The sequence below is a fragment of the Pleurodeles waltl genome, chromosome 2_2 (assembly GCF_031143425.1).
Source record: "Pleurodeles waltl isolate 20211129_DDA chromosome 2_2, aPleWal1.hap1.20221129, whole genome shotgun sequence".
Taxonomy (NCBI): domain Eukaryota; kingdom Metazoa; phylum Chordata; class Amphibia; order Caudata; family Salamandridae; genus Pleurodeles; species Pleurodeles waltl.
In genome coordinates, this window is record NC_090439.1 from 716,693,519 (window position 1) to 716,719,473 (window position 25,955).

Consider the following 25,955-nt stretch of genomic DNA (forward strand, 5'->3'; position numbering starts at 1 on the left):
CCCGACCACCATTTGCCGAGTCTTGGGAGCAGTACAAGAGTCCCAAGAAGTGATGGGCCAGGCAGTAACTGAGCTTTGGGAGATCAAGGAGGTGCAGGGGGAGCTCATGTTAGAAATATGCAACCACAATGACAAAATAAGCTTCCTGACTGGGATGCTTTTTGACATGTATCACCACACGTGCACGTGTTTTACCATACCACCTGCCCCTGTCTGTGGTCCTTCTACATCTGGACCAAGTACACCACTGCCAGCCTCAGACAGGGAGGTCCTGCCACATGAGGAGCCTGCTCTTCCCACGCCAGTCCATGCACATGTGCCCCCCCCTTCCTGGAGGGATAGACATCCACACCACCAGGAGAGGGTGGCAAGACCACCACCACCACCTCCAAGAGTTGCAGGTCCTAATTTCCCCCACTGTGTGTCTACTATTCACTCCATGGACTATTTCAGGGACACAGTTACCTTTTTTAAGGACAGTTGTATTTTGAACTCCAAACTGTTTTTGCCTCTCCTAGTATACTTTCATCGACCATGAAAGACATTATTTTTACTTTATTTTCTCATTATTTGAAACACCTTTCTGTTCCTTTGTGTCATGCAAATAAATGATATCGGTACAACCTACAAGACTGTTGTTGCATTTATTGTGCCATTTCATTTTTCATGTCTGTCTTCCACCATTATTTTGTCAAATCATTTGAACATTTATTTGCAAAGCTAAATTAGAAATAACGAAGAAGTATTGTGTTACTTATTTCATTCAAACAAAATAAATCAAAATCCCAATGTATTGGTAACATACATATGTAGGTAACAAGTCTGAGACGACATCAGAGCGGAGTTCACAAATCATGCTTAACTCCAATAGTCTGTGCTATTTAGAGGTGGGCACTCCACAATCTTGACACCATTGAAGAAAGGGAATATTGCATGGGATCAAATTAAGTAGACAAACTATCATTGATGCATGACCTCAGCTGGAGCCATACATCCTGCCCTCACAATAGGAATCCTACATCAATAACACCAATAGTCTACATCATGGCATTAATGTAATTTGATGCCACATGACCATTACAGGACACTGTGGCAGTATCTGGTGCAATGTCACAACCACCAATCAGTGGTGTGATAAAAATACGTTCTATCAACTACTGAGGAGGCACATCAACAACTACCTCCACTGAACACAAATTGAAGATTTAGCCAATGTGAAGGAAGAACAGTATGCTATGGCTTGACATGCACATGTAGTTTGAGCAAGTAAAGTGGCACATATTGCCTTGATTGCAATATCACACAGAAAACAGGTCTGATACAATCTCCTGAACTTCCATTCAATCACATAGCAAGTTCTCTCTATACAAGAGCTATCCATCCCAACTGGGTATCTATCCCAGGATTAACACATGTTCACTTTGCACTTTCCAACAGCAAAGTATCATTGTAAATGTCACAACTTTGAAATGTCCAAATGAAGATGACATGGTGAGAGACCCTGAAAAAGAATAACAAGGGATGATTCATGATTTCACAAATTTAATTTTACTAAGCTGACAAGTTAGGAGGACATATATACTTAGCTCAAGCAAAGTTAATCTATGTCAATGAACACACTAGTCAATGCAGGGTATCTCTGATCCATTAAATTTTTTGCCTTGGACTTTCCTTAACTGACCATTCATACTAAATTACCATTGCAGACTGATATGTTCCCTACATCACAAGTTGTCCTGACATTGGAGGTTACCATATGTTGGACCCGGCCCTTTATGTAGGGTCATCCCCAAACTTTTTGCTTCCTTCATCCTATTTTTTCTAACCTGTTTTTGTTGGCTTTATGACTCTGGGCACTTTACCACTGCTAAATTGCTAAAGTGCATATGCTCTCTGTGTAAATTGTATTAGTGATTGGGATATCCATGATTGGCATATTTGATTTACTAGTAAGTCCTTAGTACAGTGCACTAGAGGTGCCCAGGACCTGTAAATCAAATGCTACTAGTGAGCCTGCAACACTGATTGTGCCACCCACACAAGTAGTCCTGTGAACATGTCTCAGACCTGCCACTGCAGTGTCTGTGTGTGCAGTCTTGCACTTCCAATTCGACCTGGTAAGTGTACCCACCTGCCAGGCCCAAACCTTTCCTTTTTATACATGTAAGACACCTCTAAGGTAGGCACTTGGTAGCCGCATGGGCAGGGTGCAGTGTATCTTAAAGGTAGGACATGTACTTATGTGTTTTACATGTCCTGACAGTGACATACTGCCAAATTCGTTTTTCACTGTTGCAAGGCCTATCTCTCTCATTGGTTAACACGGGGACTGCCTATAAATATCTTTTAAGTGCAGTTCCCATTGGAAGCAGATAGAGATATACGTTTAGGGTCTCTGAACTCACAATTTAAAAATATATCTTTTGGTAAAGTTGTTTTTTGAAAAGTGGGCATTTTCTTGCTTAACCGTTCTGTGCCTCTGCCTGCTTGTGTAATCCACGTCTGGGTCAGACTGACAGTTGGGCTGTTTGTAAATTCCCTCTAGACAGTGAAACAAAAGGGAGCTGAGGTGTAGCCTGCATACCCTGATGAGTCTCCTGGGCTTGAGTGGGGAGGGAGGAGCTGACACTTATACCTGAAAGGGCTGTGCCTTTCCTAACACAATGCAGTCTCCAACCCCCTGGTGGGTGCCTGGGCAAGGCAGGATCTTGTCAACAACACAGACTATCCTTTGACGTTTGCCTACTTCAAAGGCAGAAAGGGGAATAAGTAGTGGATCCAAAACCCCAGATTTTTAGATTACTTCTGGATCAAGAGGAGCCTCTGCCAAGGTGAAGAGCTGGAGGAGGAGTACTGCCCCTTTGCCTGTGAGTGTGCTTTGCTGGGTTGGCCTACAGTTGCTGCTTCTGCCTCTGAGAGGAAAAAGACTGGACTTGGCTGTGTTTTCCTGCTTGTGAAGTGTCGTCAAGGGCTTGGAGTGAGCTTGCCCCCTGTTCTGAAGTCTCAGGGCCATCAAAGACTTCCTCTGCCGGCACCTGGACTCTCTTGCTGAGACCCCTACCCTGCCATGTGGTGCCTAATCCAGTTCCTGGGCCCTTGAGGAGAAGCTGGTGGAACCAAGACTGAAATCCATGCACACGAGCCATGCGGGAGAAAATGCGACGCAGCACCTGCTTCAAGGCTGAAAAATAGACGCACCACCTGTGTGTGGCTGCCAAAATCGGCGCATCACCCACGTAGCGTAACTCTTTACCACTGTGCACCGGAATTTCGCTTGCATCGTCGCTGGCCATCAAAATCATCGTGAACCTGCACAGACCTGAAGTTGCCCATCTGGAAATCAATGCATCGATCTTCTGCGGGAGAGAAAAATAAGACATAACGCCTACCCGACCGGAAAAGAAGTGACACACAGCCTCAATTGTGACTAAGGAATCAATGCATCACTGACTTTTCCAATGCATGCTCGCCTGTGCTGCTTTATTTTTTACACAAACCAGGGTCTTTGTGTAAAAACAACGCATCCATTGATTTCTATGGATTAAGACTCTTTTTACTTAAAAAATGTATAACTTTGCTTGTGTATGTTGGATTTTTGTTGTTTTGGTCTTGTTTGAGTTAGATAAATATTGGCTATGTTTCTAAACTGGTGTTGTGTCCATTTTGTGGTATTACTGTGTGTGTGTTGGTAAAAATACTTTACACGTTGCTTTTGAGATAAGCCTGACTGCTCGTGCCAAGCTACCAAGGGGGTGAGCAGGGGTTGTCTTAGGAGTGTAACTCCCTTACCCTGATTAGAGTGAGGGTGTCTGCTTGGACAGAGTGCAAAAACTGACTGCCAACCAGAGATCCATTTCTAACACAGTACGTAAAGGTAAATTTACACTCAGGTGAAGAAGTGGTCAATAACATCTTGACATAGGTCAATTCCTTCTTCTTCACTGCTGTCATCTTCATTGGGCATTTCAACATCACCCGGTGGCTCTTTACGGTCTCCATCCTCTGTGATTATTGGGATGTTCTGTTGCAGGGGGATGTTGTGGAGCATGCAGCAGGCAATCGTGATTTGGCACACCTTTTCGGGGAGTAGAGGAAGGCTCCACCGGTCTTGTCCAGTCACCTAACTTGGCCTTGAGGAGCCTAAAAGCCCACTTCACTGGCCTCCGTGTTCTTCCATGGGATCTCACTGAAGCAGACTTCCTCTGGCGTTGTTGGATTACTCAGCAGTGCCAAGAACCATGGTCTGTTTGGATAAGCTGAGTCTCCTAAATGGAAGCAATATATCAATAGATCAATATAATATCAAGCCATTGTACCTTCCTAACCTAGGATTCAAACAAATGATCCTCAAAGCATATTGTACTTACCAACAAGCCAGGTCTTCTCAGGTCGATGTTGTGACATTTGCAGGGGTATGGTGCTGTTCCATTGTACAAATGAATCAGGTGTTGACCCAGGAAAGTAAGCACACACACTTGAGTTGTACAAGTCCGCTAAGCACACAACTTGTACATTGATGGAATGGAAGTTCTTCAGGTTGTACTAGACCTGTTCCCTTGCGTGTGGTGGCACCACAGCAATACGCGTGACACCTATTGCTCCAACCATATGTGGTAGTCTAGCCAAAGCATAAAATTCTCGATTCGAGGTGGCCAAATCCTGTTGTTGTGGGAACTGTAGCTGTTGATGTTTCGCAGCACTGAAGAAAGAACTTCTTGTAGCACATCAGTAAAAGTTGGTTAGAACATGCCCACAGATACTGCCACAGTGTACTGAAAAGAGCCAGTGGCCACAAAATGAAGTACTGCCATGAGTTTCACTATTGGTGTTATTGCTGTTGCACTCTTATTCTGAGACAGGAGATCAGACTTCGGCTGGTGACACAAATCCATGGTAGATTGCCCATTTAACCGAAACTTCTTAATGACATCCTTTCACTCCATGGTGACAAGATCTGGAAATGGGCTGACGACCTGAGGCCGTCGTCTCCTACCCATGCCTAGGTTCAAAGGTCTGCATCTATGGAAAGGAAAATATCAGCCTAAATGGTCACACCATACTTTGATGATCAACACACAACTTAAGTCTTGGTAACATTAGGAATGTCATTGTGTCATACATGTACACACATTGTTATCAATTTTCTTTTAACTTAAAAACTAATTTTTTATATGTCTATTTTTTAAATAAATTATGTGCAAATAATATATTCAAAATGTTTTATTTGCACATAATTTTTGTTTTCAAAATACTGTCAACAGAGGTAATACTTCCCCCGTGGCACTATCCTTGTCAAACGCAGTCACGGTTCACTTTTTAATGTGTCATATCTTGCCAAAAACAGTGCCATGCATATCTGACATTTGTATAGACACTAGCCTCCATTTTCAGTGCTGGTGATGCACTAACAATTTAAAAATACACAGCCTCACACCCTAAAATGGCAGTTGCCTGACCCTGCCGTGAGCACATTGGCTACCCAACAGCCATTAGCGGAGGTTGACAGCATAGTAGGTGGAACAGTACGCAACAGACCCTTCCATAGGCTATCATGTGTGACAGCTATGCACGAAAGCTAATGGCTGGTTCTGTCTCCGTCACCTATTACGCCCGCCTTGTACTTCTATGCAGCATATTGAAAAAAAGCTCAATTGCCTCTTAACACTGCAGTCAATAGGACCTCCTCGTTTCTTTTTGCCCCTGTTACCAACCTCTAGGAGCCAGGATGCCAGACAGGCCAGGTGCCAGGGCCCCTGCCTTCTCCCCTGAGGAGCTGGAGCTCCTCAACAGGGAGGCCCTGCCTCTGTACAGCCAGCTGTATGGGACCCCAGAAGAACAGGTACGTGTTTGAGTGGGAAATGTCTGTCAAAGTAATTTGTTTGGTCTTTGTCCACAGGCTTTGGTCAATTTGGGTTCATGACTGGTGTGTTGTGGTTGGAGGGTAGTGAACTGAATGATTTAGCTAGGTATAGGGTGTTGTTTGAGGATGGTAGAAATGTCTGTGCACTGAAATGAAAAGTCACTTGTGATAATTAACTGAGTTTTTAGCGCATGTTGCTCATTGCTCACAATTCAAGGTTTAATGAGACACAATATAAGCCCCTTACTTCCATTGGCTAGTAGGCACTGCACCACTAATTTAAGTGAAAATATAGCCCATGTCAAAATGGTAGAAATCTGAAATCCAAGTAGATTTTTCAGAGTTCTGAAGTTGTCTGATGTTTGTTCTGTCAAGTAAATGTACAGGCCATAATTGGGAATTGGAATAACCTTTTGTTTTAAACATTTCAGGGTACCACATATGGGGAAATGTATTGCCTGTGTTGCAAGTCTAAATGACACATGCTCACAATCAGCCATACAAGTATGTCTCATTACTAAAAACACTTGTTCGTACATCGCCCAAAACCATGCTCTCACTGGCACATGGCAGCCCACCCATACTGCCCTCAGTCATTGTATGGATGCAAACCATAGTATCAGACTTTTAGAAGGTTAGGCATGAAGCCAATGTAGCTGTTGTGTGGTTATGTGCATATAATGTATAGGTTGTTTAGCCTTTATTAGCTCACAGTGAGTTGGACTAATCTGTAGTGGGTCTCACTACATGACAGGTTCCCTATCCCTGGCTTAGATGGTGTTTGTGTCCTGTATTGGTAACATGAGGTAAATAATGTTGAGCCTGCTCTACAGATCCCTGCAAATTAGTGTTTCTAAGGAACTTTGAAATGTTTGTAGATAATTTGTGAGAGCTTCTACTAAATTGTGCGCAGTATTGACAACCAAAATCACTCCAAACCTATTTTGTTGTCATTTCTTCTCATCCATACAGGTCAACGACCATCAGAAGTGGGACAGCTCAAAGGCCATCTTGAAGAAGGTGCAGACCCTAGGGGTCTTCAAGCCGCACAGCCTGCATTGCAGGAAGGGGTGCAAGGTCTCTGACGCTGCACCAGGAAGTCAGCGCAAGTCCAGCTTGGCCAGTCCTCTCAATGAGGCATGCGTCGCAGCTTGACCCCCCCCTAATGGCCCGCATCCTTGCAGTGGCCTGCCTGGAGCTTGATGGGCAGTTGAGGGCCCAATAGCAGCATCAAGGGGGTGAGTTAGTGTATGTAGCTATTCTTGTTTTTTAACCTTTTAAATTTACAGCAATGTAGTTTGGCATCAACATGATGGTTGACACACATCCAGCGCAGACGAGGATTTCTGGAAGTGTGAGTTTATCAGACAGTGTCTGATGCTGTGTTTGCAATGTATTTTTGTTCCAAAGTTCGTCACAAGATTCCTCATCATAAGCCAAGTACTATCTAGAGCAGACACGTGGCAGCATGTGAAAAAAGGGACACTTCCATTTTCTCAATGTGATGAGGGTCATTTGTACCAAACATGCCCCATTTGAGGATTGGTTCAGGTGTAATGCTCCATCACAGAGGTGAGTAGGTACTATAGGACCTAATACTGGTGTCCTGGCATAGTAAGCACTTGTGAGACAGTTGCAGTTTCAGAATTTACATTGGTAACAATGAAAATATGACCATGAGTAACTGTACCAAAAGGACTGGAAACATGCGTACAATGAAAACTGTTTGAGAAATGTTTCAATAGCAAAACTCAGTTCATTTCATATAGATAGCAGCAGGTGGTCATGAACCCTCAGCCCTTCCCAAATGTGCATGTGAGCCAGTCTGTGTCAACCAACATGACTTTTCATGCCAGAATGTATTGATTGAAAGAGACAGAAATGTGTGCACATTGGTGACAGAGTTATACCTAGCCCAAATGACATATAAGTGTTCTTAGTTATGTCCTGATGGGAAAGCAATGATGGTGAGCAAAGTGATACTTGAAATGACAACTGTAGATTGAAGGTTCCTTCAAAAAGATGTTGGTGTATCTCATCTTGATGAGTCAATATACAGCCCAAAATAAGTCTCTTTTGGATATGTTGAAAAGCTTTTGCTCTGTATTGCAGTGGTTTAGGAATGTATTCAGGCCTATGTATTTACTAATGCTGTCAAAGCCATTTTTATGCAGTGAAATAAAAGTAGATAAGGGACAAAAGGCATACAGGGTATGGGAGCTAGAATGGGGAATTTCTAGACTGTGTGCAGATGGATTGTGGAATTCTTCCCACATGCATGAGATACTGATGGTAAAGAAGCCAAGTTTGAGTGCCTTGAAGCTGGTGTAATCTGTAGACTTAGCAAATGTTTTCTGAGCAAAGCTCACTGTTGGGGGTTTCGCCCTTGCCACCCAGGTAAGGCAAAGGTGACAGCGGCCACGTCGGCGGAGAAGGAGCTGGGCACTGTGGCACTGGTGCAGACACCACCGACACCAAGTGTCACAGTGCCACTGAGGGTTAGGGTACTGGTGCGAGTGTGTCAATCTTTTTTGGAGGCCTGCACAAAAGACCAGTCACTAGTGGTGGCGGACCCTAATGCGACTACTCCATCTGCACCATCGTCTGCCGCCCACGTTACCATCTCCATCCTCCCTTTAGCTCCCCACGTTGGCTGTAGCCGGTCCTCTAAAAGGGGTGGTGCCACCATCGCTAAAGGCACCTCTCCCTTTGTCCTGGTGTCCCAGGCTGTGCCCAATCAGGAGACTGTTGATCTTTTGAGGACTATCACTGCAGGCCAGACCGCACAATTGAATGCCATCCTGGAGATTGCTGGTCAGAATACCCAGATGCTGGCTTACCTGGATGGCATTCACAGAGTCTTGTCTAGCCTACAGCAGTCATTCCGGGGTCTGACCTCCTCAATGATTGCAGCCTCCCACCCATCTCAACCTCATGCCCCAACTCATACCCCTTCCGCTTCCCCATCCCAATTCCCTCTTCCCAGCTCTGTCTAGGGCACAAGCACACCATTACATGCACCCACTTAACACCCACAAGCAGCACATCCTCACACCGACACAACAAGAAACACAGACACACAATTGCAGACACCACACACCCCACCACAAGCATACCTAAAGACACCACACCCACCACGACACCGCCCCACACTCACTACCAGCACACCTGCAGACACCACACCCACCACAACAGACATCCATATTAACCACCAGCACAATCGCAGACATAAGGCCTGCAACTACAGTAACACCCACACACATCACCAGCACACCCGCAGTCACCACACCCACCACTACACACACGTACTAGCACACTCACAAACAGCACAACCACACACACCACCTTCACAACACACACATTCTGAACACAAATGCCCACACTCACCCACACACCAGACACCCAGTAAAACATAAAGAAAAACATACACCACATTCACCAGACCCTCAGGCACCCTCACCATCAACAGACACATGCACAACAGCCACTGATGCTCCCAACCCCAACTCCTTCCCAGTCAACCTTCCTCTTTTTGCAAAGGAGGATCTTATGTTTGCCCTGTCCCAAAACCCTGACCTCATCCCAAACCATCCCTCCCAAACCTGCAACCACCCCACCCAAACATCTTCTTACCCCTTCCAAATCCCAACCCACCCCTTACATATCACAACCTGCTCCTTCCAAATCTCAATTCCACTCCTCCCAAACCAAAAACCACCCCTCGCAAACCTAAGGACCCCCCACACACCCCAGTAACATCATTGAGGTGCCTGCTCTCTGCCCCATAGATGCCTCTTCCAGAGGAGGTTTACTTTGCTAAGGACATTAGGAGGCACTTTGTGGGTATGCCACCCATAGTATAGACTAATGGCTTAGTGACTGTTTGTTTCCTTTCTCTATTATTTATTTTACTTATGAGAGAGTCATCTCATTTATATAAAATATTTTTATTTTGAAAATACTTTTGTCCTGGCCTTATTTTATGATTGTTATGAATGTTACTGTTTGCTGATGATGTTATTTCTGTTAATGTGTGTGCCATGCAATTACTCTCATTTGTGACAGTGACAAACACCGGTTGTATTTTAGAGAACTTTATAATGCATACATTAGTGTAGTACATTTGTGATGGGCATGTCAATTTTGGTGCAAGCATTCATCTTGTTACTGGACACTCCACAAACCTATATGTTTTTATTGTTGTAACTGGAGAATGCATGTGTGTTTATTTTGACATGGTGTGTCAATAATATGCACATGTGCATTACGCCTGGCACTTTACAGTTAAATGGCATTTAATGTTTGCCATATATTGCACACACCAAAGGGACATGTGACCTTCATATAATGCTGCCATGTTTGACGTTTGGAGTTAAGTTTGGTAGTACATTCTGTGTGCACCCACTTGTAGCATGTTGCAGTGAAATTGCTACATTATCATAGGATTGAGTAGTTCCTCTGGGGTATACAGTTTATGTTTATGATTTTGAATTCATTGAGAAATTAACATTTCTATTAGTGATTGCTGTGACTTTTTGTGAAGGTGTCCATTGTAATGAAGGCGGTTAGTGCCAGATTGGTTGGTGGTACTAATACCTTGAGGTGTGTTTTGATACAATTTTCTAAGTACGACAATACACACATATGCATTGCGCATCATTATGGTGTTGTTTGCAAACATTTTTTACACATACACGAGTCCAGTGCTACTGTACAGCAAGAATTCAGACGATGACAGGTATAACAGTGACTTACCTTCTGTTCCGGCGATGACTGGGTTGATTTTCTTATTGGTCCGGGAGCAAAAGCAGGATTTGTATGATTGGGGTCATGGCGGCAGGAAAAGGGAAAAGTGGAAAAAAGGTGAGTTTCATCCTATTATACCCCCAATCCGTCAACTCAGGTGTGGAGGTTTAGCCGCCACAATTGCATCAGCGGAAATGCACATCGTGATTGGCTCGGCGGCAAAAGGAGCTGGAGACCCACCTCCACCCTCTTTTGCCTATGGCGCTGTCACTGCAGGTGGAGATTCTTGGCCGTCAGTGGTCCTCCGCCTATGCTCCCGCTAACATCTAATTAGGGGGCGGGATGGGGAGGGGTTGGACCGTCGTGGCGCCGGATGGTTTTTCAGATGGAAAATCAATGGCGGAACCTCTACCGCCAAGATCAAAATCAGGCCCTACATTTGATGCATTACAGAGACTCAGCCAAGAAAATCCTTTGCTGTCTCCAACATGTCCTCAACACTTGTAAAGGTGGCTCTGCTCTGGGTCACTGCAACTGGCTATGTAGCAATAATCCAGCATGCCTTCCTCATTAACACTTTTGCACTGTGTTGGGACCTGTGTGGAGCAAAAACAAGTATAAGATGTCTCCTGTGTTCCCATTTTGCCTTTGTTATGCAGGAGGGTCAACATCCAAATTCTCCACCAGGCCCCATTCAAATGGAGCTCAACTGGAGGCCACACATCTCATCCTGGAGTTTTGGATACTTCAAGACAGAGGCAGCCCCGATGCTACCTAATGTGTGAGACCTGACTGTTCACAAATGCTGTGTCTGCAGAATAGCCTCGGCAGAACACTTGAAAGAAGAAGCAGCAACCACGAAAGGACAGCTGGGCAAGATGCACTGCAGAGAGCAGCCTCTGCCTGGCCCAAAAGACTGCAACAGAGGCTAATCTCTGTTGTTTACCCAGGGGTGCAAATCAACAGTTGAAATAGACTTGAGAGACCCTTATGTCAGTGAAGGGGTAAGAGAGAGAGCACCTTGTGAATTTTGGGTGATCGAAACTGCACCTGAGCCAAATTCACACTACTCCTGATTGCCCTTAGAGCAAGGGGAGCCTAGTACTCAAGTGGAGCCCTGGGAGTGGATGATGAGGGATGGAGTTGGTATAGTGCCCACAGAGGATATCAGCTAGAGACATGAAGTATATCACTATTAGAGTGTGTAGTATTGCATACAACTGTGTGATTAAAGTACTCTCTTAAAAAGACAAGCAATGGGCTAGACATTCAAGTTATTGGGTCTGTTGGTTGACTTTTGAGCTGTGACTGCCAGCACCCCAACACTATGTTTGCTTGAACTTGCTACCCCAGGACGCAAGTGTGAGAGGGGTTGTACGTGGCCTCTTTTGCAAAGCCTTAGTAGAATGGGCCCTGGGACATCCGAGGCAAACAATCTCACCCCCAAAGGTGAGGCCCAGTAGCTCTTCCTGTCCTGTGCTCCCCTCGCCCCCAATGGAATCTGACAGATGTCAACATAGCTGCTCCAGAAGGACCCTGCAGTTTAACCTCTACCAGCACCACACACTTTGTGCAGGAATTTGTAGTCAGGAGGCATCAATCAGCTTCATAAACGTACATCACAACTTCATGATTCTGGCACCGTGGGGCCCCCACCTGTGTGTCCTACCACAAGCCAATATGAACCCTACACCTAGCTACCCATCTGCACCTTGGGGTACAACAGTTAATGTTTGCTGTCCCCAAATCTCCTCCCACCCAAGTTGCCTTCTGACATGAACTCTGGAGCAGGGGGCATCTTAACTGCCCCCCTTCTTGCCCACCACTCACCTGGGGAAATAGGGCCACCCCTAATGCACAGCCATCTAACATAAAAAAAACAAGTAGCATTTAGTATGGGAGGGTGCTCTGAGGAAAGAATTAGGTAGGGACGCGTGTGGCCATTTAGGAGCCCTTTAGTGCAGAAGGTGGCCATTTTGAATAGGAGATCCTTTTGAATACAATTAGACTGCTGAAACCCTTCCCAACAGTACACACTTTCATTCTCACCTGAAACATCACAAGATAGTTTTAATGTGACTCAACCATGCTTAGTGTGGGCCAGTTTTGCCAGACCTCCACAAGGAAGTCCATAGAAATGAATGGGAACAGTTGTTTGGTCTGAACTTCACACCCAAGTATCTTGAAGTCTGAATTAAATGCAACTAATAGAATGCTTTCCATTGTGATGACTTATATCATATTAATTTAAGCTTTAGTAAACTGCTTGCAAGCATGTGGAATCTGTTCTCCTTTAAAGCGCGCTGATACCTCTTGAGTCATGTTTTTGCTGCATAAAAATGCTAAAAAAAAAATAAAACATATTTTTCCCCTAGCCCACAAATTATCACAAAATATTCTGTTTGATTGTTAGGTTCAGGATATTATACATTGATCAGAAACATGTTAGGAGCTTTTGTCACTTGGAAACCCTGGCCAATATTTTTTTTTTTTACTGAGCGGGGGCTCAGCCGTTAAAAGTTTGAATACTAGTGCACTAAAAGGCACAGATGCATTTAAACAAAGATTTATATTAAAAAGTGGTAAACAAGACATTAGAATGTAGAGAAAAGCTCATAACATTCATATGTAGAGTAGGAAAAGGAGCGTAGATAAAGTGCGCTACTTATAAAGATGAGAAATGGAGATAAGTCACCACCTTGAAAAAGGCACACAACACTGTGGCAGATCTGTAAAAGGAAATTATAGAGTTTATTCATATATTGTACTTGTACTTAGGTGTACCTTTTTCAGATTCAAAACAGCTCACAGGTCTTCTTAGTAAGGCCAACTTGCAGATCCTGTCAAATAAAAAAATACTAGATGAGCCCAACAGCTAGGAGTTCAATAACCATGATCGTTATGTGTGGGCACTAGGCAATAAGTAGAGAAGGGCCGCTAGTAGAGATTTAGCAAACATTAAGGGACTTCATGGCGTCTACTTGACGGAAGTGCCTGAATAGGAATATTGACTGTGTTATGAGTCTATCCACTTTAAGTACACAGGTTCTGATAGAGACATTGACTGATCATTTGTTTCTTGTAAAAATATTAAGTAACCAAGGACTTTAATGTCACGACACACAACACATAATATACTACATACTACACAAAATATTGTACGTAGACAGGCGATATGGTGACTTCTCATCAGCCATTTTTTGCAGATGGTTGCATTTTTCAACAATTGAGGCTTGAAGCAGTAATAGGGCAAAGTAGTGACTTTATGTATTTTTTGTTTCTAGTACACCGTATTTTACATTTTTATTTGTGTGTCTGCTGCTTTCAGTGTTAGCAGAAAGGTATAGTTTTTGAAGGCAGTATTACAGTTTGAAGTACAGCTCCTAAGTCTTCACACAGAGAAATATAGAAAAAAGCAAGCATAATCAATGCTAATAGGTCAGGCTAAGACATCCAGACATTCAATCAATCAATCAAATATTTGTAAAGTGCGCAACTCACCCACTAGGGTCTCAAGGCGCTGAGGGAGGTGGGGAGGGAAGGACTGCTACTGCTCGAATAATAGGTCTTGAGGCTTTTCCAAAAGGTCAGAAAGTCCTGGGTCTGTCGAAGGTGGGTGGGGAGGGTGTTCCAGGTCTTGTTGGCGAGGTGGGAGAAGGATCTACCGCCGGCTGTAGTTCGATGGACGCGAGGGACGGCGGCAAGGTTGGCGGAACGGAGTTGGCGGGTGGGAGTGTGGAAGGTGAGTCGCTCATTGAGGTAGGCTGACCTGTGTTGTGAAGGGCTTTGTGAGAGTGAATGAGGAGTTTGAAGGTGATCCTCTTGGTGACAGGGAGCCAGTGTAGGTCTCTGAGGTGGGCTGAGATGTGGTCGCGGCGAGGGATGTTGAGGATGAGGCGTACAGAGGCGTTCTATATTTGTTGTAGTTTCTCCTGGAGCTTGGCTGTGGTTCCTGCGTAGAGCGTGTTGCCGTAGTCCAGTCTGCTGCTGACGAGAGCGTGGGTGACCGTCCTTCTTGTTTCGGTGGGGATCCATCTGAAGATCTTGCAAAGCATGCAGAGGGTGTTAAAGCAGGAAGATGAGACGCCGTTGACTTGCTGGGTCATGGTGAGCGATGAGTCTAGGATGAAGTCTAGACTGCGTGCATGGGTGGTGGGTGTTGGTGCGGTACCTAGGGTGGCTGGCCACCAGGAGTCGTCCCATGCGGAGTGGTTGGAGCCGAGGATGAGGACTTCTGTCTCGTCCAAGTTAAGTTTGAGGGGGCTCTTCTCCATCCAGGTGGCGATGGCGTGCAGTCCGTCGTGGAGGTTGGTTTTGGCGGTGGCGGGGTCCTTGGTGAGTGAGAGGATCAGCTGGGTATCGTTGGCGTAGGAGACGATGTTGAGGTTGTGGGATCAGACGATGTTGGCGAGCTGTGCCATGTAGATGTTAAAAAGAGTTGGGCTGAGAGAAGATTCTTGGGGAACGCCTCAATTGGTCTTGATGGCCCCCGACAGGAAGGGAGGAAGGCGGACTCTCTGCGTTCGGCCAGAGAGGAAGGACAAGATCCAGTCAAGAGCTCTGTGGCAGATCCCTGCGTCGTAGAGGCGAGGGCAGAGGGCGTGGTGGCAGATGGTGTCAAAAGCAGCCGAGCAGTCCAAGAGGATGAAGGCTGTGGTTTTGTCCTTGTCGAGCATGGTCCTGATGTTGTCGGTTGCGGCGTTGAGGGCAGTCTCGGTGCTGTGGTTCCTAAGGAATCCTGATTGGGAGATGTCCAGTGTGTTGTTGTGTTCCAGGAAGCGGGTCAGTTGGCTGTTGATGATCTTCTCGATGACCTTTGCCGAGAAGGGGAGGAGGGAGATGGGTCGGTAATTCTTGAGGTCTTCGGGGTCAGCTTTGGGTTTCTTCAGAAGGGTGTTGACTTTGGCGTGCTTCCAGCTGTCTGAAACCCTTGTGCATGTTTATTTTTGTATGAGTTAGCTTTTTAAAAATGTACAAGGTCACCTGCTATTGCCTAAGAACATACGAAGACACATAAGGGGTCATTATGAGTTTGGCAGTCTTTATGGAAGACCACTGCAATGGTGGCCGCCAAAAGACGCCATGTTGGTGGTAATCCGACCGCGGTATTAAGAGTTACACTGTGAAGTCCGCCAAAGAACATACAATTTCACGAAACCGCCAGGACAGTGGAGGACAGAAAAGAAGCGGTTCCACCACCAGCCCAACAAAAATCCTCCCATCAGATAACGAACCACAAATCAAAACAGCGGTTCTTCCATGGCGGAAAACCAGTGGTGTTGCGAACCTGAGCGGTCTCAACTCAGATCACACTGAACACAACACCACATTGGATAGTTTGAATACCCCACAACTGACACACATCCACACACTCGACACACCTATACACTCCACTATAAAACACACCCCTACACAACCCACAATCCTTTGCAATCCTTTGCAACCTTAACGCCACACAGCCACATAGAAGAAATTACAAGCCCACAATTATAAATAAAATACTGTGGCACCTATACACATTTCACCATGCATACATCACACACTTGCACAACACATAATTTACTTATTCACACAACACAGTACAACGGTTACCCACTCACATCACAGCACCAACACCTTATCACTTACGTATTTCTCACCCTTATTCCTTTAACACTACCTCACCGTCCTTACCACCACCTCCATGTCCAAAAACACTCACGTCTCATGGATGATGAATTGAGGGTCATGGTGGATGAAATTGTCAGGATAGAGCCACACCTGTTCAGAGCACAGGTCCAGCAAACATTAATAGCCAGAAAAATTGAGTTGTGGCCAAGAATAGTTGACTGGGTCAATGCTGTAGGCACTTATCGGAGCACAAGGGAGAACATCTGGAAGAGGTGCAATGACCTCTAGGGAAAGGTGCGTTCCATGGCATCCAGGCACCAGCTGGCGGTCCTCAAGACTGGCTGTGGGGCCCCACTACTTTCACATCTTGGGAGAAGAAGGTCTGTGACATACTGCAATCTGGGAGCCTGACAGGAATACCTGGGGGAGTAGAGTCTGGTAAGTCTCCACAACATTCATGTCACTCAATTGTATTCTCCTGCATGCTCCCTCACCACCTTATCCCACCACCATTAACAAACCACCCACCACCCCTCAGGCCCAATGTGCTAATACCCCTCACTGGCATGTCACTTGTCCACTAAATTAATCTGGCGTGCAGCCCTTGGGAATGGCATGTGAAGTACTGGGAACTGATAGCACTACATCTTCCGGAAGGCAATATCCCACCATTATGAAAACGTGAACAGTGCACCAAAAGTGTGTTGTCATGCATTGAAACTAATTACCAATCTAACCCATCTTGAATGTCCAACTGGGAAACAGTTTATGGCAATAACAGCAATGCCAAGGCCCACTCCCACCATTATTACATGCAAATCACAGCTACAGCTGAGTGCCCCATCAAACCGCCCTTAGAACAAATATACCTAAGATAGAAACATACTCACCTGAGCTGAAAATCTAGATACTAAAGTGGATGCACATTCAGTACATCCAAATAGACGTCAATGTCTATGCTTACTCCCTTACTGTGTCCCTACTCTGTCACTATTGTGCATTGTCCAGCTTTCTTGTGCCATGTATCATGCCAGACACTTCACTAGGCAACAAAGGTGAACACCCATGTCAATAGTCAAACATGAGATCGTATCAGCAGTCTAATGACTACCAACATAGCTTAACATCTTTAAGCATGATGTATGGTATTGACTTTACAGAGTCCCATGTTGTACTAAGTAAAATTTTGCAGCAGCTGTCCTCATCATTTCTGGGGATGAGATCAAGGCACTGTGTGCATCTCACACAACATCACCAATACTCTAAATAACACATAATTTGTTTTATCCCCTACTGCAACTCTGTGTTCCACTTCTCCCACAGGTAACCTTGCCATTGCCACCATGGAGAGCATACCAGAGACTGCCACTACCCCTCTGGATGAAGGCCCTAGTGAGGACAACACCCCTGGATGTGTAAACACTGAGGACGAAGCTGGCCCATCAGGGACACTTGGTTCGTCAACAACTGTCAGCCTCACCCTGCCCACAGAGACTCCTCTCAGTCCTGTTGCATCAACATCACCATTCAACCCAAACCTGTGTCCCAAAGACTCACCCTGTCACCCCTGACAATGGTGGTCCTGCAACCACTGGGAGGGGGCACACTGTTCCAGGGGCACAGGGATGTGGGGGTAGGGTGCGGAGTGATGGTGTGGGGCAGAGAATGGGGGCTCCAAGGGACAATAATGAGCAGGAAACCATCTCCCAAATCTTGGGAGCCTATCAAAATTCCCAAGGCTTGATGGGACAGGTAGTCACCATGATGGGGGAAATCCAACAGCTGCAGAGGGACAAAATGGCATTCTGGCTTCCATTGCTGGGGGTGCTGAGGGACATTAATACTACCCTGAGTAGGTCTGCCACACAATATCAGGCCTCTTCCACTAGTAATGACTTGTCAGGCCCTTCAACATCTGCGGCTGCTAGTGGAATGGAGGCCCTGCCAGGGGAAGGACATGCCTCAGACACCCCATCCTCGGCAGCAGAGGAACCCCCACGCAAACTTGGGCATCCACCCAGACATACAGGAGGAGCAGATGCCAAGACCAAACCCACTGACAGGAAGTAAACCTCTCCTGACTGGTTCCCTTTCTGTGCCACAGATATACCCTGTAGACTGTTCTGAAACCTAACTCCATTTTCCTGTGTTGCAAGACACTGGACTTGTGTTACCTAACGGTGTAGCAGCTACCCTGATGATTTCAGCCACCATGACAAAACCTTTCACTGTTAACTTTGTTTTTTTGGTTACTATTCACACATATAGTTTTGCACTCCCAAATAAATAACACTTTAACACAGGTCCTGTGTAAGTGTCATTTATCAGCCATGTACAACTGTCATCTAAGGTATCAATATGTACCTCTGTATTGTACAAGCTTTGTTATGGACATCACATCACATGTGTAACTCTATCACCAGGAGACTCATTACAGTAAGATTGTAACATAGACGGAAGCAAATACAGCTATAGCCTACATCTCCACACATTTTTTCCTAGATTTGCAAACAGCAGATAGAATAGTACTGCTAGTGATTTATAATTGTCAGCTAAGGTGCCATACACCAATAGGCCATAGGGTAGAGAAGTTAGGGACATGTCAGACTTTCTACAAGCCATGAGGCATACAGATTGTAACACCATGTAAAGTCTTATCAAATACCCATACTTTAGCTTCCGAATAATCATATCCCATTATACAGACAGAGATCAGTACTGATGTCCCCAGTCCAGGGACCTTTCACTTACATTGCTCACATATCTGTAGGCTTGCCACGCACCTATGTCAGTCCACAGAGACATGCACATTGATCTGCAAAGTAGGAACACACTGACAGCTACGTTACAGGTAGGTCACATACAATAGAAACCATTATGATGATAGAGACTCCGGGTCAACATTTTCACATGTCATGCACGTATGGACACACCATTGACACCATTTGACCATCTCCAGTACCAAACGGGTCTTCTTGGTGAGAAAAAACACTTCCACCTTAGTGTCCTGACAGTCTAGCCATATTAGATACACTCCACATACTCATGCCAATCAGTACCTGGTTTCTTCCTTGTCCACTTCTCATGTTCTGTACACAATACCAAATCACAAACTGCCTGCATACATGACTCATTGGCATTAGAGCTACCCAAGACCTCATGGATAATGCTAGATAGAAGGTGGCATGCCAGCCATCAATTATAGGTTACAAAATGTAACCTCACCATCAAGAAGACTTCACATACCTTGAGTCAGTAGAAGTACTGATTGACGAGATCTGCCCTGGAGTCTCCAGCTTCATCTTCATCTGGCTCGTCATTACTTGGTAATTCTGCATTTCCACCCACCGGTTCTGCTGCCTCCCCCTCATCTGGTATGAATGGTATCTGACGTCTCAAGGCAGGGTTGTGAAGCATGCAGCAGGCAACAATTATTTGACATACCTTGTTGGGTGAGTAGAGGAGGGCTCCTCCAGATATATCCAGGCGGCGAAATCTTGTCTTTAGGAGCCCAAAAGTCCACTCAACTACAACCCTTGTCCTTCCATGGGCCTCACTGTAGCGGACTTCCAGTGGTGTTGTTGGGTATCTCACTGGCGTCAACAACCAAGGACAGTTTGGATAGCCTGAGTCCCATGTAAGGAATAGGTATAACAACACAAACATATATCTGGGACATGCACATCTGGGATTGCAAGAGAGAAACTTAGCAAACTCAAATGTCAGATGTGACTTACCAGCCAGGCCCTCTCTGTGTAGAGTTGTGCGATCAGCTGTGTGATATTGCTGTTGTGAGTGATGAAGGAATCATGGACTGATCCTGGATACTTGTGGAATGTACTGATCTGCCAAACACAACTCTTAGACGTTGATGGAGTGGTAGTATTTCCTGTTTCTGTATACCTGTTCATTGACACTGGGGGGAACCAAAGCAACATCGGTGTAATCTATGGCTCTAACCACACGTGGAATGTGTCCCATTGCATAAAACTCTGCCTTCACATAGGCCAAATCCACATGTTGAGGAAACCCGATGTAGCTGTCCAGGTGTTTCAACAGTGCACACAGTACATCCTTCAAAACTAGACGGAACATGGGCTGCGACGTCCCTGCAGTTAGGGCCACTGTATTCTGAAAGGATTCAGTGGCCATGAAGTGTAGCGCTGATAAGACTTGAATGATGGGAGGTATGCTATAGAGATTGCGACTGGCAGGCATCAGATATGGCTCCAACTGATCGCAAAGGTCCATGATTGTATGCTTATTCAGGCCATAAATGTGTATAATATGTCATTCATCCATGGTGTGCAGATCTACTAGTGGCCAGTACACTGGAGGTTGTCTTCCTCTCCTCATGCCAGGTTAATTATGTGGAAAAGCAAATAGATTGTAGGTGACTTTTACAATGTACATATAATGAATATGTTCATATACAAATGAGACATATCTGCTGTCAATGTCAGAGACAACATGACATCTGAAGTACAGTTTCTTGTGCTGCATTCTATGACACTCCCCTTGCTTCACATTCCCTGAATCCTCTAATGTACTTTACATGCATACTTATCTGTGACTGTCAGTGTTTGATAGTCCAACTTACTGTACATGTGAAACATACTTGTTGCACCTAGGCTGCATCACCGATGCATATAGTATGTGAAGAATAGTTGAACATTTCCATTTCCCTCTGTCACACAGCTTTTACTACTCACATGTACAGACTACTAAACACGAAGGCAGCACCCACTGATAGTTTGCACAAAATAGGGAATCATTAATGACACAGATGCCCATACTTTCCCATATATTAATTTGCATCAAATGGTAGCTGTCTGACCTACAGTACTGGACATGAGGAAGTGACCTCACTCCGCCGGCAGATGTCGTCATGGCGGTAGGTGGTTACAACCGTGATGGACATTGCCATTGGAACACATTGCTGCCATTGGAGGACTTGGCCCAATGGTGATGTCTGCTGGCGGTGATGGTTCTGTACGTTAGAGCCATGACCGCCATCTTCTGCAGTATTTCTCGCGTGACTCCAGACACTGCTGCCAGCAACACTTCCACTACCTGAGCTGCTGTGTAGGGTCTCTGGAAGCTATCGTTCCATGTCCTGCAGGTGGCACAGCCCCCGCCTTCACCCCAGAAGAGCTGGACAGGCTTGTTGAGGATGTCCTTCCCCTGTATGGACACCTGTATGGTGCACCAAAGGAGCTGGTGTGTCCAATGGTATACCACTGCGTGAAAGTTGGAGTGTATGATGGTGTACATAAAATGTGAATTAGTGAAGGTTTCATAACTCATGTCTGGCTGTATGGAAATATGTACATGTGCAAAGGCAGACATACAGTAGTGTCACATGGTAGATGGTGTGTAATATAACTTCACTCATACACAGCATAGACTGCAGCATGAACAAAAATGTTTCTGAAGACACTCCATGTTATGGACAATCATGTGTGCTGGTCATATGTGTGTAGTCAATTCCAGATACTGATCATGCATGTTGTATGGGACACTCCATTTCACACATGGCCTGCCTGCAGATGCTAAATTGGGAAGGTGTTTGAACTTAGAGGATGGCAATGTTTGCCTACTTGCTGTGACTAAAGTGTTTTGACCACTTGCGTTGGTATGATGCATGTGGACTTGACTTTCTCCTTTTGTCTGTGTCATCCATGCAGGTCAGCGCCCATCAAAAAAAGGAAATCTGGAGTGCCATCACCAAGCAAGTGCAGACCCTGGGGGTCCACAGCTGGCGGAGCACCCACTATGGGAAGCGGTGGGAGGACCTGAGACGCTGGACCCGGAAAAAAAACAGAGGCCCAGCTGGGAATGTCCCTCGGACCTTAACCACCTCCACCAATGGCCTGCATTGTGGCGGTGGCTAACCCTGAGTTTGATGGGCGTTTGAGGGCAGCACAGCAGCCACAAGGGAGTAAGTACTGACTACAGAAATTTAAATCCATCAGCCAGTTCAGTGTCTGATGTGTAAATATCTTAACTGTAACAATGTGGTAAGTGCTAAAGGTAAACGGTCTCATAGGAACACATAGAAGTACAGATGGTACCATTGATACACAGGTGTGGCCATGGTATTGTGTATAGGATAATATAACTCACCTATGTTAAGCCTATTGTATGACAGCATGTGGTGATGCACAAGTGACTGTGTCATACGTGTAGCTCTACATTGTCATACATGTGTGTAACCTGCTGTGTCATCCTTCCCACCTACTGATCCAAACTCCACATATCCTTTTGGTGAGTTTTCCAGCACTGTGGTCTCAGACCATTCCTATTCCGCTGGATCTAGCTCTATGAGCAACATAGGGTCTGACAGGTGAGAAACAGGCCAAATATTCCTGAGTTGTGAAACAGATGTTAACTTCAGGTGAGGGTCTTATCTCATTCAGATAGTGCACATGGCAAACTTGCTACATTTACTCAGATATGTGAGGAGGTGTCCCCAGTGTTAATTGTTGAATGTCATTTGGTAAATGTGATGTTTGATAAGGCTGGCGATCCTACAAGATGAAAAGCATGGTGGTGATTATACATTCTTAGTGCAAGACATATCATAGACATGTGAGTTCAGACTAGCTGTACCATGTACATGGTATTGAGAAGGTAAGTGGCTAGCCTGCTATTCACGTAACCATGTTATTTTGCCCATTCTACACAGGGAAGGACATCTCCTAAATAGGTACAAAATCTATTGTAATTTGGCAAATTCTTGTGTACATTGGTACTTCCTGCCCTTTGTAAGATCTAAGATGTAGGTTTGGCATACTTACTTTTGCTATTCTGAATATATTTTGAAGTATTTTAGTATGGATAATCTCTTTAAACCATGACTACATAGTGTTACTGGTGTTGTAGTTAACAGTTACATGTTAGTGGAATGGTATATGTTGTCAGTCGAATTGCTGGACTCTAGGTGTATGTGTCAATCATGGTTGTTGTAGATGGTGTTTATGTCAGTGTAACAGTACTCCAAAGATGTACGGTGACGTATGTCTGAAGTGTTGATAGTGATGTTAGTCATTTGATCAGATCATCTTAAGGTTACTACTCAGCTTGATTAGTGGAATTGTATGTGGCCTTCATGCACACTACACATGTCCATCATATTGAAGGTGTTGGCATGTGACTATCTGTGGGTGTATCCTGTGTGCTAAGTAGACCTATTGCTGTACATGACTTTGTTTTCCATGTGAGAATGACAAAGTTGAGTAGGTACTAATTGTCCGTACAATCCTTTGCAAAAATACAGTCAATATATGTGTTGGAGAAATGGTTTGCGAGTACTTCAAACTTAGATATGCCAAGTGCTGTGGATGCATGCGAGTCATTTGCCATTGTGAATGTTTTAGACACAGTTACATTTTAGAGATGTCATAGTTAAGCAACATGCTGTGTGGAAAATGGATTGTGATGATGTGACTTTTAATGAACATGACATCTGGCAATGGGCTGAGCAAGTGTGGATTTGGAGTAGGTATGAATTTGATATAAAAAAGAACACTGATTTCCATTAATGGTATGTTGTTTCACAGTGATGCTCTGTTTAGGGAGATGCCTATTATGTTGACAAATCATCTTGTGCAGGAATAGTGTGTGTTTTTGGGTGGGGAGCTTCAGGGATGATGATGTAGTTGTTAGATAGTAGGCTCATGTTGGGTGTGACATTGTTGTCATATAGGGTTGTGAGAAGTATGATGTTGTGACATGATTTTGGCTCAAAATCTTCCCTACCTAGGGGTGCTTTGCTCATAAATGTGATGTTACTTTTATATATGGTGTAACGTATGCGTATATAAAGAATGTGATGACCCTATCTCTCTCTCTCTGTTCCTCAGCATCGGCAGGCGAAGGAGACGTGGCACAGCCAAGTGGAGACGTTGCTGGCCACGGGACCTGGAGAGCTGATACCATGGACACCGGAGGACCCAGTGGCCCGGAGGGCGAGGGGAGATACAAGATCCAGTTCTTCATCGTCGGGATCCTCCTCAGTGGACACTCCCTGGTGGACTCATCTGGACCACCCCAGCACACTCTAAGTCCGCCACACCCCCTTACTACCACCACCCTCCCTGTAGCTCCCCACCCAGTTAGCCATGTCTGCTCACCCAAGAGGGTAGGCTTCTCCTTTGCCGCAGGCACCTCTGCCCCTGTCAGGCCAGCTGCCCTCAGTGAGGAGGCTACTGACCTCCTGAGGTCCATCTTTGGGGGTCACTCGACAATCGTGAATGCCAACCAGGGACTGGCAACTCAAGGCCAACACAGTAATGCGTTTCTGGAGGGCATTCACTGTGTACTGGCTGGCCTACAGAGATCCTTTCAGGCTCTGGCCTCCACACTGACGGTAGCCAGTCACCCTTTGTCTCCCATCCCCCCTCCAATCCCAAACCCCTCTTCCCCGGCCCAACCAAAGCACACAGACAGACAGGCATGCATCCACCTCAGCATCCAAGGGTAGCTCAAACAAACACAAGCACCACAAGACACACAACCAGCATGCACACAAGCAACACTCAGCAACAGTGACAGCCTGCCCTGACACCCTCAGCATCACATGCGGCACACCTGACACCTGCATACACTACACCAACATTCACTGATCCAGCCACCACACCAATCCTACCCACAGATGGCACCACAGCAGACCTTCAGACATCCACCCCAGTCATCACACCTGCAGACACCATAATCACTGACACACCTACATCCACCACATCCACCATACCTGCAGTCACCACCCCAACAGACAGTCATCCATCCACAACGGCATCCCCGAGCACCTCCACCCCACATCACCCTAAGACACAATGCCCGAACTCACCCACCCAACAGACACCTACCACCAACAAACATACCTCGCAAAGACATGCGCCCAAAACATCCTCAACAACACCTGAACCACTCCCTCTCCTTCCACACCCAAACCCTTTTGCCATGACCGTCGCTGTGTGTGTGAGAAATCTTTCCTTTCTGAGTTTGCCCTTTTCCCCACTCCTCTCCCACCCTGTGATACCTCTAAACGTTCAGTGTCCCTCCCCAAGTTTGGCCCTTCCACCTCCAAGACCTCCCCCGCCTCCCTGCAAGTACCCATGCCTCTCCCCCTGCCAAGAAGTCTACCCCTCCTAAGAAAACCCAACACTCCCCTAAACCTAAGTTGAAGTTAAGGACCCCCCCCAAACAAGATCCCAAGCCCCCCTTCCAACACTCAAAGTCTGAAAGTGGTAGGCTGTGTGTTGTGTGTGGGACATTTGTGTGTTCACGTTTTTTTGTGGTCTTGGGACTGAGTATAGTTTGTGTTGCTATGTGGTTGTTGGTGTGTTGTGTGGCTTTGTGTGCTTTGACTGTGTGCGTGTTTTCTGCATGGTATGTTAGATGCGATGTTCTGTATGAGTCCTTCGGTTAGTAGTATTGTTGTGTATTTGTTGTATTTGTTGTCTCTTGATGTTACATTGTGATGTATGTGTGATGTGTCCCTGGGTAGTGTCTCGTGTAGGTCGTTGGGCGAGCAGCGGGAAGTGTAGTTCAGTTCCATGCAGACTCTGGACGAGTATGGCTTTCTGAAGATGAGCGTCTCCTCTTATGCAGTTGGTTTCGGCCTGGGTTTCCGTGGTGGTGTGACTGTTGGCGGAAACCTTGGCAGTGTGTAACTTCATAATCTGTCCAGCAGAAACATGGTCTCCACCCGCGGTGCTTTGGCTGTATTCTGTTGTGA

At 45.6% G+C, this 25,955-nt stretch overlaps 1 protein-coding gene across 4 annotated transcripts in view; it reads right to left on the reverse strand.

The window, feature by feature from the left end:
* The window catches only part of PPP1R42 (protein phosphatase 1 regulatory subunit 42), a 433,409-nt gene that overhangs the window by 319,439 nt on the left and 88,015 nt on the right, over positions 1 to 25,955 (reverse strand). For 2 of the 4 annotated variants that reach the window (XM_069220285.1, XM_069220286.1), the window contains one exon: positions 13,391 to 13,446. The exons of the other annotated variants lie outside the window; for them this stretch is intronic. The gene's annotated coding sequence lies outside the window, so the exon portion shown is untranslated. The remainder of the gene's footprint in view (positions 1 to 13,390; positions 13,447 to 25,955) is intronic. 4 annotated transcript variants of the gene reach the window in all.